Genomic DNA, 18,459 nt, shown 5'->3' on the forward strand with positions numbered 1-18,459 from the left:
TTATGTCATGTTATGTTACCATATCTTGTAAAGCGCACGGTGGCCAAAGGCATCATGGCGCTAGGGAGAGTGAGAACAGGGGCAAAACAAAATCAGAACAAGTGTGTTTTAACCTTCTTTCTGACTTCCAAGTTGTTAGGAGTATTTTTGATGACAAGTGGAAGGCCATTCCACAAAACAGCTGCTGCGATGGAGAACGCCCGTCCACCCACCCGGTCACGATTGTATTTAGGCACTAGAAGCTGTTCCATACTGGTAGAGTGAAGATTACGGGCGGGACGGTAACAGGAAAATAGGTATTCAGCTCCTTGACCGTGAAGGGCCCAGTGAACAATGCACAAGGCCTTAAACTTCACCCGCTGGGCCACCGGGGGCCAATGAAGTGACCGAAATATGAGCACATAAGAAGTGTCAGTGGCTACTCGGGCAGCCAGAGTTTGGAGCCGTTGCAATCGTTTAATCAAGCTCTTGGGTTGGGCTAAATATAGGGAATTACAATAGTCTATCCAAGATAGAACTAAAGCTGCTACCACTGGAGGGCGCAGTGGAGCCGGGATCAAAGGCAATACCTTCCTCAACATTTTCAGTTGAGGATGACCAGCCTGACATACAGCAGAAACTTGTTGGTCCATAGACAGTGAGGCCGATAACACAACACCCAAGTTTTTAACCTTTTTAACCGGAGGCGGCAAAGGTCCCAAAGAAGGAGGCCAGAAGGAGGACACCCAAAGAGTGGGATCAGGAGGGTAACCCACCACCATCACCTCAGTCTTATCACCGTTCAACTTGAGCCAATTGTGGTTCATCCATTCTCCAACGGCTGCCAGACACCCCCGCAGGCTCGACGACACTTAAGGCTGATCAAGGTCTAAATGAATCAGTAGCTGAGTGTCGTCGGCGTACGAGTAGCATCTGATGCCGAAGGAGCGGATGAGACACACAAGGGCCCAGATGTAAATATCGAACAAAATCGGCGAAAAGGAGGAGCCTTGGGGCACTCCACAACTGAGGTGACAGGGGGGGGGGGCAGAAAAAGAGGCAAAGAGAGGGTCTGTGTCTGATCCGCAATCAACGACTGAAACCAGGCTGCACCTGCCCCGAGATACCAAATTGGGCAAGATGAGATAGCAGGATGGAGTGGTCGACTGTGTCAAAAGCCGCTGAGAGATCCAGCAGAATCAGGGCTCCCACCCACCAGTATCCACAAGCCTGGTCATGTCGTCCAAAATGGCGACCAGAACACTCTCCATGCCTCAACCAGGACGAAACCCAGATTGAACAGTGTCAAGAAGATTGGTAGATTCAAGAAAGGTGGATAGCAAGGGAGACACCAGTGACTCTAGGAGTTTAGCCAAGAAAGGAAGAAGAGAAATAGGACTAAAGTTAGATGGGATAGCAGGATCCAGAGTAGGTTTCTTTAGGAGGGGGATTACCCTAGCTGGGAGTCGTTAATGGCTTTCATAATCTCAGATAATAGAGAGGGAGCGATCTCTTTCATGACCCCTAGGGGGATGGCATCCGAGGGGGAGCACGACAAGTACAATTAACAAGTAATAAAATGTCCACTCAAGCAAGTACAAAATGACATCTATTTATTAACAACACATATGCATAAGTAAAAGACACTGGCCCTCATTACAACACCAGCGCTAAACCATGGCGCTATTAGCACCATGGTTGGTGCCGGTGTTGTAATGGGTCCGCCATGGTTCAATGGGGAATTACCACCCCATTCCAAGGTTGGCGGGGTGGTAATTCCCCATTGAACCATGGCCCTTCCCCATTCCCATTTTCGCCCCATAGGGCTCTATGGGAATGGGGAAGGCGCTAAGTACCGTACCGCAAATTGCGGTACCGTACTTAACACCAAGGTCCCTTTGCGGGTCCCTACTTTAACGGCTGGTCTAGACCAGCCGTTAAGGTCGGGTCCCGCAAAGGGACCTCGTAATTAGGCGCTAAGTGTTTAACGGCGCCGCAGCCTTTTACGGCGCCATTAAACACTTACCGCCTGGGTCGTAATGAGGCCCACTACATGATAAGTAAGACAAAATGTCTACACATATACAAACCACAGGTAGGTGCCCTAATTTGGAACACACCCCACTTTAGAATTCAGTTCAAGTAATGGGTTGAACAATTAGCAAAAACGGCGGAGGGGTTAGTACAATTCTTACAAAGGCCTTATAGGTTCAGAAGGCACACCAATTCTAGAATCGATAGAATCAAAGTATCCAAATTTAAAAGGCAGGTCGCCCAGTTTTTGGATACTTTGTAGCAGTGCTCACAGTGCCCCAGTAGGGAAGAAAGAGGCTCGATACAAGGGGCAGTCCTAGAGTCAGCACTAGAATGTGTAATAAAGCAAAGTCATTGTTGCTTTGAAGGGAAGGGGCAGCTGCCTACCCCAGTTCAGGGGGACCTCGGGAGAGATGCCTAGACTCCAGTTCCAGCAGCATAGGTCAGGCGCAGGTAACTGCAGGAGGGGACTTTATGCCCATAGAAAGGAATAGGGCAGAAGGCCTTCAAAAAAGGACATGCACCTTTTAAGGCCCCTCCTGTTTAGGGCACTACAACCACTGACCTTAATGGAGGGCTATCACACCAGACAAGACAGGGAAGCTAAATCTCCCTTTAAGACAGATGACGCTTACAGAGGGGCAAGGCTTTACTCTCAGTCAGGGGTCGACACAAAGGTACAATTAGTCCACACACACATATCTCTAGAAAATACACTACACTGATATATTGAACAAATTATATATACTTTATTAAGTCACACATAGAAATACATCAGGTAAAATAAGTACTTAATGTATAATACTTAATGTATTAACAAGATACCCAGAATATTATAAAGCAACCAGTAAATGCCTAAAAAGGACTCTCCTCACACCCCACGGTCTAGATGTGAGTCCACTGCAACAGGAGGGCACCGAGCATACATTAACAGGGTGTGGGAGTACAAGGGAACCACAAATCCTACAAGTAAATAAAGCCCCCTATGAGCCTGCACAATTCAACACAGTGTCCTAAAGACACAACCTACCCCCGGCATATGTGAAGGCCATAGACCTGGTGGTCAGCACCTAGCACATGTAGGTAGAGGATAGGAGAAAAAGCCCAGAAAAAGAAACCCTGTTACTGCCAGGTGTTTGGATATTCCTTGGGCTATTTCCTCTCACTCTGGCTGCTGCTGTGACCTCACACAGGTTAGTGCTTGCATTACTGTGATAAGTACAGGGTTTCATTCCCAGGTGTGGTTTACAGGATCGGGCACCCAGGGATTTACACCTTCACACAGCCAAAACCAGCGAAACCCAAGAAAGCAACAAAGGCCCTTCCCATGGTGTCGACCTTAAAGCCTGCATTGGAGATTTCGGCAAGGAAGGTGAAGGAACCTGTAAAGAAGGCTCCTGGAGGCTCGGTGGACAAAAGATGAAGGCAGCCCAGCAGCAAAAGATCGCAGGACAGGGATAATGGGTGGAGTCACCCTCAGACGTCCCAAGCTTAAGATCTGGAAGGGGGTTGAGGCATCATGCCACTTCTGGATGGCAGTAGTGACACAGCCAAGTGTAGATTCTAGCACTAAATGACTGGTGGCAGTGGCAGATGGCACAAACAACGGTTCCAGTGTGGAGGCTTTAACCGGGTATAGGTGAGACAGAGGAGACTTCAGGAAGCTTAAACTCCAGAGCCAAAAAACGCCAAACCAGGATATGTCCAACCCACTGGAACCTGCCAGTATGGCCAAGTAGAGCCTTTAAAGTGGCAAAACAACAGGAATCGGAGGTAAAATCTCAGTAAGCAAGTCAGCAGCAGGGCCAATCACTAGAGGGGTCCTGGGGGAAAAGGATCAGATGACCAACCATTATGGTTAGTCAGTACGACTGCCCCTTAACCGAAACCACCTCAACAGGAACTGCGAGGGAGAGCCTGGGTACTTAGACTGGCCAAACCAAGTTTAAAACAATATGGGGGCTGCCATCGTAGTCTCAAAAAGAGCGCACATGGTCAGAATAGACATTTTAAAGCCACCTCATGGTTGCCCCGAACAAAAGGAGCCCTAAAATACAAAATGGCCAAGAGCAGATTTTAGAACAAATTTACTGGTGTTCCAATGGCTACCAAAAAGGTACATTGGGCGATCCAATGATGTAAAATGTCTTTCACTCTTGCTGAAAACAGAAATAAAGTACAACTGCCACCAACCTACTCCCTCAACCCTTGAAGGGCGACAGAATCACCCTACAGCAAACATGGGGTGTCTGAGAGGAACCCCTTCGACTGAGCCCCTTGGTGCGACCCAATACCATATACCTTAAATTCGGTAAAAGGATCGTAATGGCAGGGGACGTCAAGAGAAGACCCTCTGGTCACCAAAAAGAAGTCAAGGTTCCAAAAAGTGAAGGGGAAAAACAAAACATTGATGGGCCCATAAATGTGGCCCTAAAATCCCCAAAAATAGGAACATGCGCCCTCCCCAGACTATAACCACAGGGAACCGATCCCTTATGGGGTAAGTCCCTTCCCTGACTATCTTTCTTGTGGGGCAGTCTTCGCTGACTATAGGTTCAACAGCTACCCTTAGGAATTGTCTTTCTATTGGGAGAGGGGGTCTGTCCACAAAGCCCCTCAGAAGACCTGATCCTTCTGAACATCTAATAGTTTTTTCTGCAGAACTCTCAGTAGAAGTTTCTTTTCTTTTTTTGTTAAACTTTATTTATTAAATGCTTGACAAGGCAGAACGGGCAATCATATCGGTAGCATTATACAAGGTTACATGAATTTAGAAGTGGTCTCATTTCCGATTATGTTACAGTACATTACCGCTGTGTGGCGCTTATCATGAGGTAACAAATGCAAAACTAACACATGCAGTTTTCAGAGTTCAATGGGGATCAATGGCAACCGGTCCGTCAGTGGTGATTGTTTGCAGGTACGCTCGGAAAAGGTGGCCAGATGTCTGGGGGTTTGCAGCAGGTTGGTTGCAGGGAGATTCAGCGTTCCTCATTTTCTGATGCCCAGATTACATCGCGGAGCCACTGTTCGATGGTGGGACTAGCTGGCCTAAGCCACAGCAGCAGTATACAGCGCACCGCAAGGATCATGCACAGGCTAGCCAGTTTACGACAGGCTCCCTGAAGTGTTGAAAACTCATGGAACAGGCCGTTCGTAGGATCAATTGTGCAATCTAGCATAGCAGATACAGCAGTGCAAACCCCCACCCCAATACCCCATGATTCTGGGGCAGTTCCAAATCATGTGGAAGTAGCCTGCGTCGTCCATGTGGCACCTGGGGCAGTGGGGAGTGTGATCATGGGACATGATGTGTAGTCTAGCTGGGGTGTAGTGGAATCTATGTAGCACCTTGAAGTGGATCAGGTGGAACCTAGCATTCAGAGAAACCTCCCGGGTTCGCATGCACATAGCCTCCCAGCCTTCGTCAGTGATGTCAGTACCCAATTCCCTTCCCCATGTCTCGTGGAGCTTAGAAAGCGGTTTATTAATCTGTTCCTGAAGCAGTATAGTCTGGATACTACCCCAGGTCTGCATGTATGAGATGTGTGATATAGGCAGCAAGCCTAAGGGCAAGCACCTTTGCGAATATGTTAACATCACTATTGATAAGTGACATGGGGCGATATGAACCACAATGCGTAGCTGGCTTACCGGTTTTAAGAAGTACAGTAATCACTGCTTCCCTGAGTGTGGGGGGCAGCTCTCCCTTTGCACAGGCCTCACTCCATAGGGCAGACAGCTGAGGCATGAGGAGTGACTTTTATAGCATTTATAGAAATCCGTGGTGAGGCCATCCGGGCCTGCGGTCTTACCGGAAGGCAATGCCTCAATAGCCAGCTCTATTGCCCGACAACTCAATCGGTATGTCAAAGACCTCTCTAGTCTCATCGGAAAGTACAGACAGCGGCAATCCGTCCAAGAATTGTCTATATCCGAGCCGGATGCATCATCATTATTGGCAAAGAGCGACGCATAAAAGGAGCAGAATACCACATTTACACCCTGTTCAGTGTGGACCAAAACCATTTACACCCTGTTCAGTGTGGACCAAAACCCCATCAGGATCTTGAATTAACGGAATGTGATTCCCACCCTCCTCCTGTCGCACCACCCTAGCCAGAAGCCTCCCCGGGCATTCCCCTTTGCCATATTGTCTTGCTATTACTGTGTTGTCGAGGAACTTCCATTCCCTCTCAGCATGGTGCCTGAAGCTGTCCAGGGCTTCTTTTATTTCGCCTCGTGTAGTGGAGGTGGGGTCTGTAGCATATTGTGTTTTGAGTTGCATAAGGTTTGCCTCAATATTTTTAGTATATTGCGGCGTATCGGCCTGAGAATCCCTGATTCTTCGGAAAGGGTCATACCGCGGATATAAGCTTTAAAGGCGTCCCAGAGGATAGCCAGGGAGTCCACCGTGCCTGCGTTTATTTAAAAATAATCTTCCACACATTCCTCTAGCTCGGCTCGAAATACAGAATCTAATCAATCTAGCGCCTGGGGCTTGGGCTTCCAGGGGTGTCTTGGGTGTCTGGGGCACTGTTTCTCGCCCCATGTCATCATCAGGGTGATCAGGGAATGATCTGAGTATGTCCTGGGGAGTAGGTCTGCTTCTATCTATCTATAATTTTATTAGTGTCCCAGATACGAGCCACCAGAATGCGAATCGTGTACTGTTGAGTAAAAGGTGTAGCCGCGAGTCTGGGGATGTAGCAGTCTCCAGGCGTCCTCTACCCCCAGTCCAGTCTGTCTTTCAAGTATGGTCGGGCGGCTCTAATCAGCTGCCTGGCCTTATTTCCGTTTCTGTCCAGGTTGAGGTCTATAATGGTATTGAAGTCCACGCCCCACAGGACAGGAACTAGAGGGTACATTGCCAGCAAGTATGCAAAATGAATATAGAAGTCAGGATCATCTATGTTGGGCCCGTAGATATTAAGCATCACCACCTCCAGACCAGATAGCACGCCATACGTCAGCAAATAACGCCCAAGGGGATCGACCCATGTGGCCTTGGGTGCATATTGTAACGATTTGTGAATAAGGATCATGACACCTCGGCTTTGGGTAGTGTATTGTATATAAAAACGCTGTGTTCCCAGCTTTTAGCAAACGTATCGCAGCCCGCCACTATAGCATGCGTTTCTTGCAGAAAGAGGATTCAAGCCTTGTGTTGTTCAGCATACAGCTGTAGCATCCGCATCTTGGCGTGGTTCCCCAGACCTCTAATGTTTCATGCATCTCAGTGTATCAGCCACCATCTGGCCATTGTAAGTGGTAAGCAAATAGTGGTCAGCAAATAACGCCCAAGGGGATCGACCCATGTGGCCTTGGGTGCATATTGTAATGATTTGTGAATAAGGATCATGACACCTCGGCTTTGGGTAGTGTATTGTATATAAAAACGCTGTGTTCCCAGCTTTTAGCAAACGTATCGCAGCCCGCCACTATAGCATGCGTTTCTTGCAGAAAGAGGATTCAAGCCTTGTGTTGTTCAGCATACAGCTGTAGCATCCGCATCTTGGCGTGGTTCCCCAGACCTCTAATGTTTCATGCATCTCAGTGTATCAGCCACCATCTGGCCATTGTAAGTGGTAAGCAAATAGTGGTCAGCAAATAACGCCCAAGGGGATCGACCCATGTGGCCTTGGGTGCATATTGTAATGATTTGTGAATAAGGATCATGACACCTCGGCTTTGGGTAGTGTATTGTATATAAAAACGCTGTGTTCCCAGCTTTTAGCAAACGTATCGCAGCCCGCCACTATAGCATGCGTTTCTTGCAGAAAGAGGATTCAAGCCTTGTGTTGTTCAGCATACAGCTGTAGCATCCGCATCTTGGCGTGGTTCCCCAGACCTCTAATGTTTCATGCATCTCAGTGTATCAGCCACCATCTGGCCATTGTAAGTGGTAAGCAATTTAGCATGGGGTGGCTGTTCGCGTCATGCAGCGCGGTCCGTAACACAGCAGGGTAAAGAGTCGCGAGTATAGAATGCACAGTAGCATAGAGTTAGAACCGTTGCAGGGGGGAAACAGTAGTTGGCACTGGGGACCCAGCTCAGAGCTACTCATATTAAGTCCTGCGTTGGTACTTAAGCAACGGCCAGTGGGATCAGTCACTAGTGTAATGAGAGGATAAGCAGGATCACCCAGGGAAGTGTTGGTCCAGGAATTTCATTGCTTCCTCAGGAATTGTGAAGAAGTAAACCTTCTCCGAGCGTTCTACTCTCAACTTGGCGGGGAACAGCATAGCATACTTGACTCACAGGCAGTATAGTCTCTTTTTCACCACCATGAAGGATTTCCGTTCTTGCTGCTCTGAACGGAACATATGTCCCAAGATGTGGAATTATATACTAGAGGATGTCTAGTATGCCCCCAATTTAAACCTGCTTCACCAATGCATAGAGCACCATTGATGAAAAGAGGCCTAACTCTCCCATGGTCAGATTTGCAAATAGACTATGTAGGTCCTTTAAAAAGGTCGAGCAGGGGACACCGTTATATTTTGAGTGTGGTATGTTTGATGTCGAAGTGGATTGAATGCATTCCTGCACCAGATTGTAGTGCGCAAACAGCAGCCACATTGCTGGTGAACCATGTGTTCTCAAGGTTTGGGTTGCCACAAAGAATTGAGTCAGACAGAGGAAGTCATTTCACAAGTACTCTAATGAGTAAGGTATGGCAAATACTAGGTGTGAAAAGGAAACTACATATCGCATATCGGGCGGCGTCTTCAGGTACAGTTGAAAGAAACAATAGGTCTGTTGTGGATATTTTAAAGAAATTTGTGGCAGAAGCAGGTTCCAGCTGGGATTTACGTTTACCGTTGGTTTTGATGGCAATCAGGTCGACTCCTGCCAAAGCAACACGTGTTAGCCCCCATGAGGTCTTGACAGGTAGGAAAATGGTGTTACCACAACACTTACTATACAGAACACATGAAAAAACCCTTGTGAGTGCATCCACAGTTCATGAATATATTGATGAACTGAGGAGGCATTTGCAACATGCATTTGCTTTTGTGCAGAGATATCTGGAAAGAGCTGCTGACAGTGCAAAATCTTATTATGACAAAAAGACATCAGTAAAGGAATACAGTGTAGGGGATCAGGTGTACAAGTTTCATTTTGGAAAAAGTAAACAGAAAAATTCTAAATTTCTAGCAGCCTGGCAGGGGCCATTTCGAATTATAGATAAGGTCTCTCCTGTGGTTTATAAAATTTTGAAAAATGAAGGTGAAACGGCAATAGAGCAGTTTGTCCATGTAAATCAAATCAAACCATGCCATCCCAGACATGAGATCAGGCAGCTTGAGCATGTAGAAACAGATAAAGTCCCTTGAACACAAAAAGAGAAAATACATGGGTACAATCAGGAGGCAGTGACAAAGAAGTTAAAAAGTTGATTGTTATGATGGCACATAAACACTGTAATATATGTAAAAATATATAATATAAAATAAATAAATAAAAATATATAATGGAAGCTCATGGTTGGTGTGCAGAGAGAAAATGTATTAAATATTGAATGCTGTTTTACATGTGCTTGTTTTCTTTTAACTTGTGTTTAATTTCAGAAAAAAATATATATATATTTTTACCAAGCATGTTTTATTTTTGGCAAAAGGGTGAAGTTAGTATTGTGCTATGTACTTAATTTGTTTATTTTCTATTTGATTTAGAAAATTAACATTATTTGGTCGGAGGTTCGGGGATCAGAGCCCACGGGAGACGATGGAGTCCTGGAGCCCACGTGGACGGATTCCGGGAAAGCCCCAAAGAGGGGTGAAGACCAAGGCTGCAAAGCGATCAGCATTGAAGATGATACCGATGATATGGTTAATGGTGATGATATTTGGAGGGATCTTCAAGAATTCAGAAGCACAGGTTGTCATTGAACCTGGACCAGCATCTGGTATCGCGGTGGAAGAGGCACCAGGATTCATCATGAGTGATAGAAGGATGATTTTCCAAAATATATACATACCATTAAATCCTGAGATTTTGATTGAAAAACACTTGAACAATACCGGAATTAAGATTGAACAGACTAAAGAGTGGCTGGAAATAAGAAAAGAGGACACTAAGCAGTCAATAAGAGATATATTAATGCAATTGGAAAAAACATTCGTGAATTCAGCAGACATTAAGAAGAAGAGAGGAAAGAGAGGTGCGGTGATGCTCGCGATATCAATGGTAATGTCTATAGTTGGAGCCATAATAGGTACCACAATATCAAAAGCCAATTCTATTCGGTAGGAACACTGAGTACTAAAGCACAACAACTGAGTATTGACCTAGAAATAATACAAAAAACATTAGATGGAATTAGAGGGGGACTGGATGAACAAGTAAGATTCATAAATGAAACTGCAATCATTCTAAATGAACAAGCGGATGTAATGCAACGGGCGACTAAAATAATACTTAAGCATGACAGAACTTTAAATGAAATATTGAACATAATGAGTCCTGTTGATAGACTATTAACGAATTATATGAGAGAAGTTCAAACTGCAGTTTCACAATTGATTCAAGGACATATTCCCTTGTATTTTGTTTCGCAGGATATCATTCGTCAAATGATAGAAAGATTGACCAGGAGGGAAATTGACATAATACAGGTAAAAATTGCATTCGAAATGGGTAATGCAATGCCGTTATATGTGGACTTGGAAAGACTAGAGATCGGATTTTTGCTATGCATCCCATATGTAGCCCCTGAACTTATTTATCAAACGAAGTGGGTACACAACGGGATTTTGGCAAGAGGACAAATTCATTAAGATTAAGACTCCAGAAGTGGTGGCATTTCAGTCATGGGAACCTGAAGTTTATTTAATACCAAACCTGGAAACATGTGTAACATTTAAAGAACAAAATTATATGTGTCCAGGTAAACCGTTTGTTCCTGATGCCACAGATGCTATTTGTGGTTTGAAATCTGACCCAAGTATATCAGAGGGATGTGAAGTGATTATTAGCAATATGGGGAGTGAAGAAATGGCACAGGCTAAGATGGTCAGAGGTAAATGGTTGGTCAGCACCTGTTTAAAGAACATGACGGTAGTACATTTAAACCATGGAACATACGTGGTTAAACAGGTGAAATATAATGTTTTTTATTTACAGGTTCCAAAGGATGCAATTGTGTCAATTGGGGGGTTAACATTGTTTCATGTAACAAATGATGTTTGGGAAAGCCAAGTGGAAAATATCGATTTTTTTCAAAGGGATACTTTTCCAATAGATCCGGATGTGGAATATTTATTGAATCACAAAGAAAGACATGTTATAAAAATGAATTTGAGAAAAAACAATATTACAATTAGTAATCTGGGCAGAATAGAAGTGGAAAGATTTAATTGGGGAACCTGGGGGGAACGCTCAATAGTGGGTTTGGCTATCCTGGTGCTAATCATGGGTGGATGGTTGATTGTGCTATCAGTAAAAATGAAAATGTTACTGATTTTACTAGCTACGTCAGGAAGAGAAAGATATCCCAATACACATGCATTTTAAAAGAAAAAAGAAAGAACAAGTTGTTTTTAGGAATTGGCTTGGATCGTAGCCAAATTCTAAAAACAAAAGGAGGGTATGTAAGGATATTTGGCGTGTTACAGCACAGAGTACAGCACTAATGCACAGTTAGCAATTTTTTTTTTTTTTTGATGCAGCACCAAATGCCTATGGTGCATTGCTATATGTGTTACCAGATTAACAAGGAAAGACAGGCTATTCAGTCAAAAAACGATTTTAACATATAAGATGCAAGTCTATTTTTACAGTTAAAAGCACACGTGCAGATTCAAAAATGCACACTATTTTTCACCTGAAATGCCTATGGTGCAAGAGACACATTTGAAAATTAATAACTACCATTATTCATAACTAACCTGACTAATAAAACTGAATTTAACATAACCCACTAATAAAGATGTGTCTCCACTGCAGAAATAGGCCTACTCTGAAAGTGAACTTTTAAACGCACATTCATTTTTTTTAGTTTTCTCTGCTGCCCTGTCCACATAACTACAGGAAGCAAAAGGGCTCGAAAGAACAGGAAATCAGTTGGTTACAAAGTATTACTATAAAAATGAGCCATTGTGTAGAGAAGGAGGAGATGGCATGATTGATTCTGATTGGAGCAGCGTCATAGAAAGTATCATGCTAGAGGCAGTGATTAGGGTTTTGCTGGGTGGAGTTTGAGGAGAAAGGAGGACAGTCAAGATTGGGCAGTGCTGGGAGAAGGACCTATTTCATGGCTGAAGCATTCCTATCTGCAAAAGCTGAGAATTCCAGATAATAACCCCGGTTTGAGAACGAAAGGCGTTCGTTTTCACTGGGGTTAATCTTCAAGGGAGCCACATTCAGAAAGAGAACAGCTGAAGAAAACTCGGGCTAAACAGATAAGGTAATTACAGAAGTGTGGGGGCTGAGTGTGTACGAGAATATTCAGTCAGTGTAGGAAAGGAGATTCCTGTGCTTTAATCACATGTTAATGTTGCAAATTGAGTTCTTGTCTCCGCCACTCTCTTTTCAGTGTATCACAGACAATGCTGTTTCTGTGCTATTTTATTTATTTCTGTAAAGAGTGAGATCGTGTTTAAATGCAACTTTATAATACAGAAAAATATTTGAAAGCAGACGGGTGGTGTGTTTAATATTTACCAATACAGTGCTGATGATGTGGGGAGATTTTTAAACAGTGCAATTGTCATTTTAAGACAGATGTGTGCATGATCAGATTCAGTATGGACAGTTGTGAGTGACTGTAGCATAGCTCGTTGGAGGTACATGAGCCAACGGGAAGAGAGACTCTCTGGACATAGTTCCCTACCGTATATAAGGTAGTGGAAATTACCACAAAATTACCACATATAGCTCTCTGTCGTAAATAAGTCAGTGAGATTGCCCATGGTGGCACACTAACACTAACACTGAAAATGTGGTATTCCTGAAATGTAGGCCTGAGGTCTCTCTAGTGATTACACGAAAAATCTAAGCAAAGATAAGGGATTCTGGACATTGGGGCCACAAATAAAACAAGGGAATTATGCTCACCAAAATACCACCAACCACGCATACCAACCACGCATACCAAATATGCATGTCTGTGTGCTGAAATAATGCATGTCCACTGTATTATTGTTGTACATGGCCCAATCTGAATACAAGGAGTGATTGGTTGCTAAGTTATTTTTCGGCGGTAAGAAAATACCGTCAGGCCCCAAATCTCCACAAAATACCCTACAGTACTTGAGCAACGGCCAGTGGGATCAGTCACTAGTGTAGTGAGAGGATAAGCAGGATCACCCAGGGAAGTGTTGGTCCAGGAATTTCATTGCTTCCTCAGGAATTGTGAAGAAGTAAACCTTCTCCGAGCGTTCTACTCTCAACTTGGCGGGGAACAGCATAGCATACTTGACTCACAGGCAGTATAGTCTCTTTTTCACCACCATGAAGGATTTCCGTTCTTGCTGCTCTGAGACAGAGAAATCCGGGTACAGGTGAACTCTGTTAGATCCCAACATGAGCTCTCCCTTGGCTCTGGCAGCCCGCAGTAACGCATCCCTGTCTCAGTAATTCAAGACTCTGGCAATAATTGGGCAGGGAGGGGCCCCCGGCTTAGGTTTTGCAGTTAATGAACGGTGAGCACGTTCTATAGCAAACTGAGGCGAGAGCTTGGGGCATTTGAGCAGGGAGAGAAGGGTGCACTCAACTTAGTCCTCCATGAAGCCAGTGATTTTGTCCTCTGGGATTCCAATTATGCGTATGTTATTATGCCGTGATCGGGATTCCAAATCTTAATTTTTCTTGCTGACAATATACAACTGCTTGGTGAGTGCGGTCAAGTCAGTCCTGAGTGAGTTGATGTCGTCTTCAGCTACCCCGACTCTGGACTCAACTTCGGTTACCCGGGTATCGTCTTTTTCCATGCGGGCCTTTATGGCACTAATCGTACCGCTCATGTCGTCGAGTTTGGTGTTGAGAGTTGTGAACCCCTCACACATGAAGTCCATCATCCGCTGCATCTCCGTGGGCTCCCCACTGTGGGAAGGCGAGGGCCTGCCACTGCCTCGTCAGTTTCTCCTGGCTCTTTGTTGGCAGTTTTGGTGAACATATTTATGGAGCTTTGTTTTATGCCCCCTTCTTTGTCCATGCGCCTCCTGTTAGGGTGATGGGCACGTGGGCTGTGTGGGGCAGCAACCGCCAGAGCGAGCCTAGGGAGTCCTGCAGATATGGAGAGTGCAACATCCAGGGAAGTATGCCCCACCCGGGTCGCTGGGTGGGCCAGCTGTAGTAGGGACACCTGCAAGGCCGCCGACCACATGCCTGGAGCACAGGAGGTCGTCAGGGGGCCGACCCCAAGGGTTCGCAGCCCCTGAGCCAGCAGAGAGCACAACCCCGCCGGAGCAACAGGTGCAGCCCGGGTGCAGCAGTTCCTGTGGCTATGCGCCCCAATGCGCAGGATAGGGATAGCAGTTATGTGGCACGTAGCCCTACGGTCCAGTACTTCTACGTAGAATTTGGCCTTTTTGTTCAGGAAGGGAGCGGATGGGCGCCCCGGTGAGTATCTCAGGAGTAAAGGATAAGGGCACACGGGTGCGCAGTCACTCACCGCACTGTCTTTAGCAGGGGTAGGCGGTATGCCCCCCGGGCGCAAGAGCGCTGAGTCAGCAGCGGCAGCAGTGGCTAGGTGATCGTAGGTGCATGGGGCCCAGTCGTCTTTGGGGTCAGCAGGCAGCCACTCGTGATGCCTCACAGGCCCCTGCACCCGCCCCCACCACCTCACTGTCAGGACAGAGGGCGCTGGGACCTGCGATGTACAGGGTCAGCAGGGGAGGCAGCGCATCGCCAGGGATGGATCCCCCGATGTTTCCGATAATTTTGTGCACAGTGAGGGTGTTTTAGTGCAGCTGTGTCAATAACGGAGACCGCATAGTAACCAGGTCAGGACGCCTTAGAGTTTGCGCATCACGTAGTGAGCCCAGCAGGATGGTGGCGTGCAGATCTCAGTGAGTGGCACCGGGCAAGGTTGGCTCCCTATCCGGATAGTTCTGCCTCAAGGATTATGGCTGGCGGCCATAGCGGTCATCCACACCCCCCGGAGTGGGGGGTACAACCGCAGCCCAGAGAAGGTTCCAGTGGCATGTACAGAGTTCCCAGCTCTGGCGGCACAGGGCAGTGTTAATATGGGCCGAGATTCACCATGTGTCCAGGCACTCCCAGAGGGATATGCTGCTTCTTTCTCCACTGCTCACAGCTGGTGCGGTCCCAGCACTCCGACCAGACAGGTGCTGGTGACTGTCAGGTCTGAGGGCTCTGTCCGTCCCAGCACCTCGCATTCCTCCCCATTGTCCATCACCTGCTTCAGCGCTTCCAGCCCCCCACTAGGAGCCGCCACGTGTGATGATTTGCAGGCGCTGCCAAAACGGATCCAGTTGCAGGCCGCGCGCCGGAGGGCAACGGCAACAAGGGAACGGAGCCGGTGTGTTGCGTAACACCAACACCGACATGTAGGCAGGGCTTCCACCCGGTCCCGCTTCACTCTGTCGATAGGGGCCCGTGGAATTAATGGTGAGTATGTCAGGGGTGTTGAACATACGGTGTAGAGGTGCAGTCCCTTGTTTCCTAGAGTAACTGATTCATAAATTCCATAATAAATTACTTAACTTAATAATAAAATTCAGGTGCTCCTGTGTGGGTCTCGGCCACAAGACCTATATGACAAATGAAAAAGAGGATGGTCCACCTTGGAACAGGTGGGCTAACACAGGGCACACATTTGTCTGACCGTAGTCAGTGGTAACAGTCAGGAAATTCTCGGTGGAACAAGTGTGTTGTTAATTTGCTTAAAGATGCCACACTAGTATCATTCAGGTATATAAATATATATTTCAAAGACTGCACATTTTAACTGAAACAAAATATCACAAAATCTCTTTAAAGTAAATACAATTCATTCAATAGATTAAATGTGGACAATTTTCGACATTCAATCGTCTTTTTTTATACACAAAAAACTGAAAATTCATTTCATTTTCAATATAAACCAGTGTCTTTAAATTCGGAATCGTAAATTTGTACGACGCGTTTCGGGACTAGCCTTTCATCAGGTACAGTTTTCAACTTTTAATTCCCTGAAAATAAACAGAATAAATTGGTATAAGCCTTAAATTGAATTTCAATATTATTCATTTTGTGGCTATTTATCATTTGAAGACAAGGAACTGACCTGTGTCCTTTAAATGTCCACTTGTGACTGGAAATGGTTCGGTAGAGTGTAATTCACTCTTGGGTTATCTGAGGCTCAACGCTATGTTGGGCTACCACCTAGTAGAGAAATGCATTTTTTACCAACACTTGCCATGAATCCAATTTACTAAAACCGTGAGTGGGACACAGTCGCTCTGCAAGAAGCGCTGGGTCCCACTCCATGGTAATCTCATCTGTATTTACAAGGTATAAGGTTCTGGCTACTCACCGTCTTCACGGTGGTTCTGGACTTAATTTTGTGTTTTTAGTTACACAGGCGGATAGTTATCTGGTGCTCTGTCATTTTGGTTTCAATTTCCGTGACTTCTACTTGCTGCCTCGAATGGGTATCCAATCTGTAAATGGTTGTATATTTGTTAGATAATTACACCGCTATGTCTTTGTTAATTTTCTAAATGCTGTAGTGCCGCTGGCAATCATTCCAAAATGCTGCTGTGTGGTAGGAAAATCATTCCTCTGCTGACTTACTTGCTGCACTCTGTGCGTACTGTAAGGCTCGAGCTGTAAGTCTTCTTTAGCCCTTGCTGGCGCTTAGTATGCTGATATGCCAATGACTTTTATTCTTTCTCCTTAGCGCAGCGTTCGCTCATAGTATCCAGAAAACAAAGTAATCGCTTCCGCATGTCCTGAAATTAAGACGCGAGTGTTCTACGTCCGTGTTGCCATTAACAATGCCGTTGTCTGGGAAACGGTTGAGGCTCATGGGTAATTCTGCCTTCGTAGTATTTCCAGTTTATTCCGGGCGCCATCTTGGAATATTGCCGCGATTCATAGTGCTCATCCAGTAAATGTAATCTTTCCTTGGTACCGGCTATCGCAATTTGTAAATCTGTTTAATTACTTTTTATTTTATTGTTTTGCTATAGATAATATAGATCTGCAATTTAGCATTTGATATTATTCTCCGACTGAAAGTCTGTAGAGTAACGTAATTAGCCCCACAGGAAGGTGCGTTCTGGTGAATATCTCGTGATTTTTTTAGAAAACACTGGGTGTATTAGTTTCTCATTCTATTGTCTGTTTGTGACTTATAGATCCAAAGTGTTGACAAGCAGAAGTGTAAGTAGAATATTCATGTCACCAGTCTTCAGAGAATATACCTTGTAGCCATTTAAAGATGACAGCTCATATCCCAATCACTGTTCATTCCTGTAGGGTGCATGGAGTTCAATAGGTCAATCCAGAATAATTCACATTGTAACAGTGATTTTGCCATATTGCCTCCTCTTCTTGACAATGTTACATGTTCCAAAATGATAAATTTGATTTGGGCTATTGAATGAGATTCCCTCAAAAAATGTTGGGCTACTGGTGAGCGGTCATTCTTTAGTCTAATATTTGACTTTTGTTCAGACCAGCTAGTTTTTGCTTTTCTTGTTGTCATTCCTATGTAAAAAATCCCACAGGGACATTTGATCCCATAGATGATATTTTTAGTATCGCAGGTTGATGCATGTCATAGTTTGAGCTTGTATCCCCTGTGAGGGTGATTGATGTATTCACCCTTTATCAAATTGTTGCAGTTATTGCAGTTATTGCAAGGGAGGGTTCCCTTGTGTTTTTCATTCGTGGTTCTTTTTGCTGAAAAATCTGCTTTGATTAGATTATCTCGTATGGATCTGCTCTTGCTGTATGCAAATACTGGCAGAGTTGGAAATAGTTTTGCCAGAGTTGGGTCCAATGTCAGGATTTTCCAATGCTTTCTAACAATCCTCTTTATTTTGTTGCTCTGATTGGAGTAAGTTGTCACGTACACAAGATTTTCAATTTTTTTCTTTTCCTTAGGACCTAGAGCTTCTTGTCTTTGGATCTGTGTGGATTTAGTTGCACATTGTTCGACTGTCAAACGGTTGTATACTCTTTCTTCAAATTTTTGGGATAAATCTTGAGTCTTGTTGATGTAGTCGTTTGTTAGATATTAGATACTGTCATACGCAGCCGGGCCGATTGGCGGATACTTCTGCATTGGAGGCTCCGGCGCAGACCGTAGTTCCAGCACGTTGTGTCCGCTTACGTGCAGTCTCGGTCTAGCTCTCCTGCAACATGGCGGTCGCTGGGAGGTACTTCAGCCTCTCACTCCCAGCGATCGCTGCGTTGCAATCCCGTAGCTTCTGCTTACTGCCTTTGGGTGAGAACGCTAGTTTTTTCCGTCTCGCGGCTTGTTCCGCT

At 45.3% G+C, this 18,459-nt stretch overlaps 1 protein-coding gene across 2 annotated transcripts in view; it reads right to left on the reverse strand.

Annotated features, from left to right (window-relative positions):
- The window catches only part of LOC138521789 (E3 ubiquitin-protein ligase TRIM39-like), a 168,765-nt gene that overhangs the window by 84,070 nt on the left and 66,236 nt on the right, over nucleotides 1-18,459 (reverse strand). The window lies entirely within an intron of this gene.

The sequence above is a fragment of the Ambystoma mexicanum genome, chromosome 13 (assembly GCF_040938575.1).
Source record: "Ambystoma mexicanum isolate Mex_15411 chromosome 13, UKY_AmexF1_1, whole genome shotgun sequence".
Lineage (NCBI taxonomy): Eukaryota > Metazoa > Chordata > Amphibia > Caudata > Ambystomatidae > Ambystoma > Ambystoma mexicanum.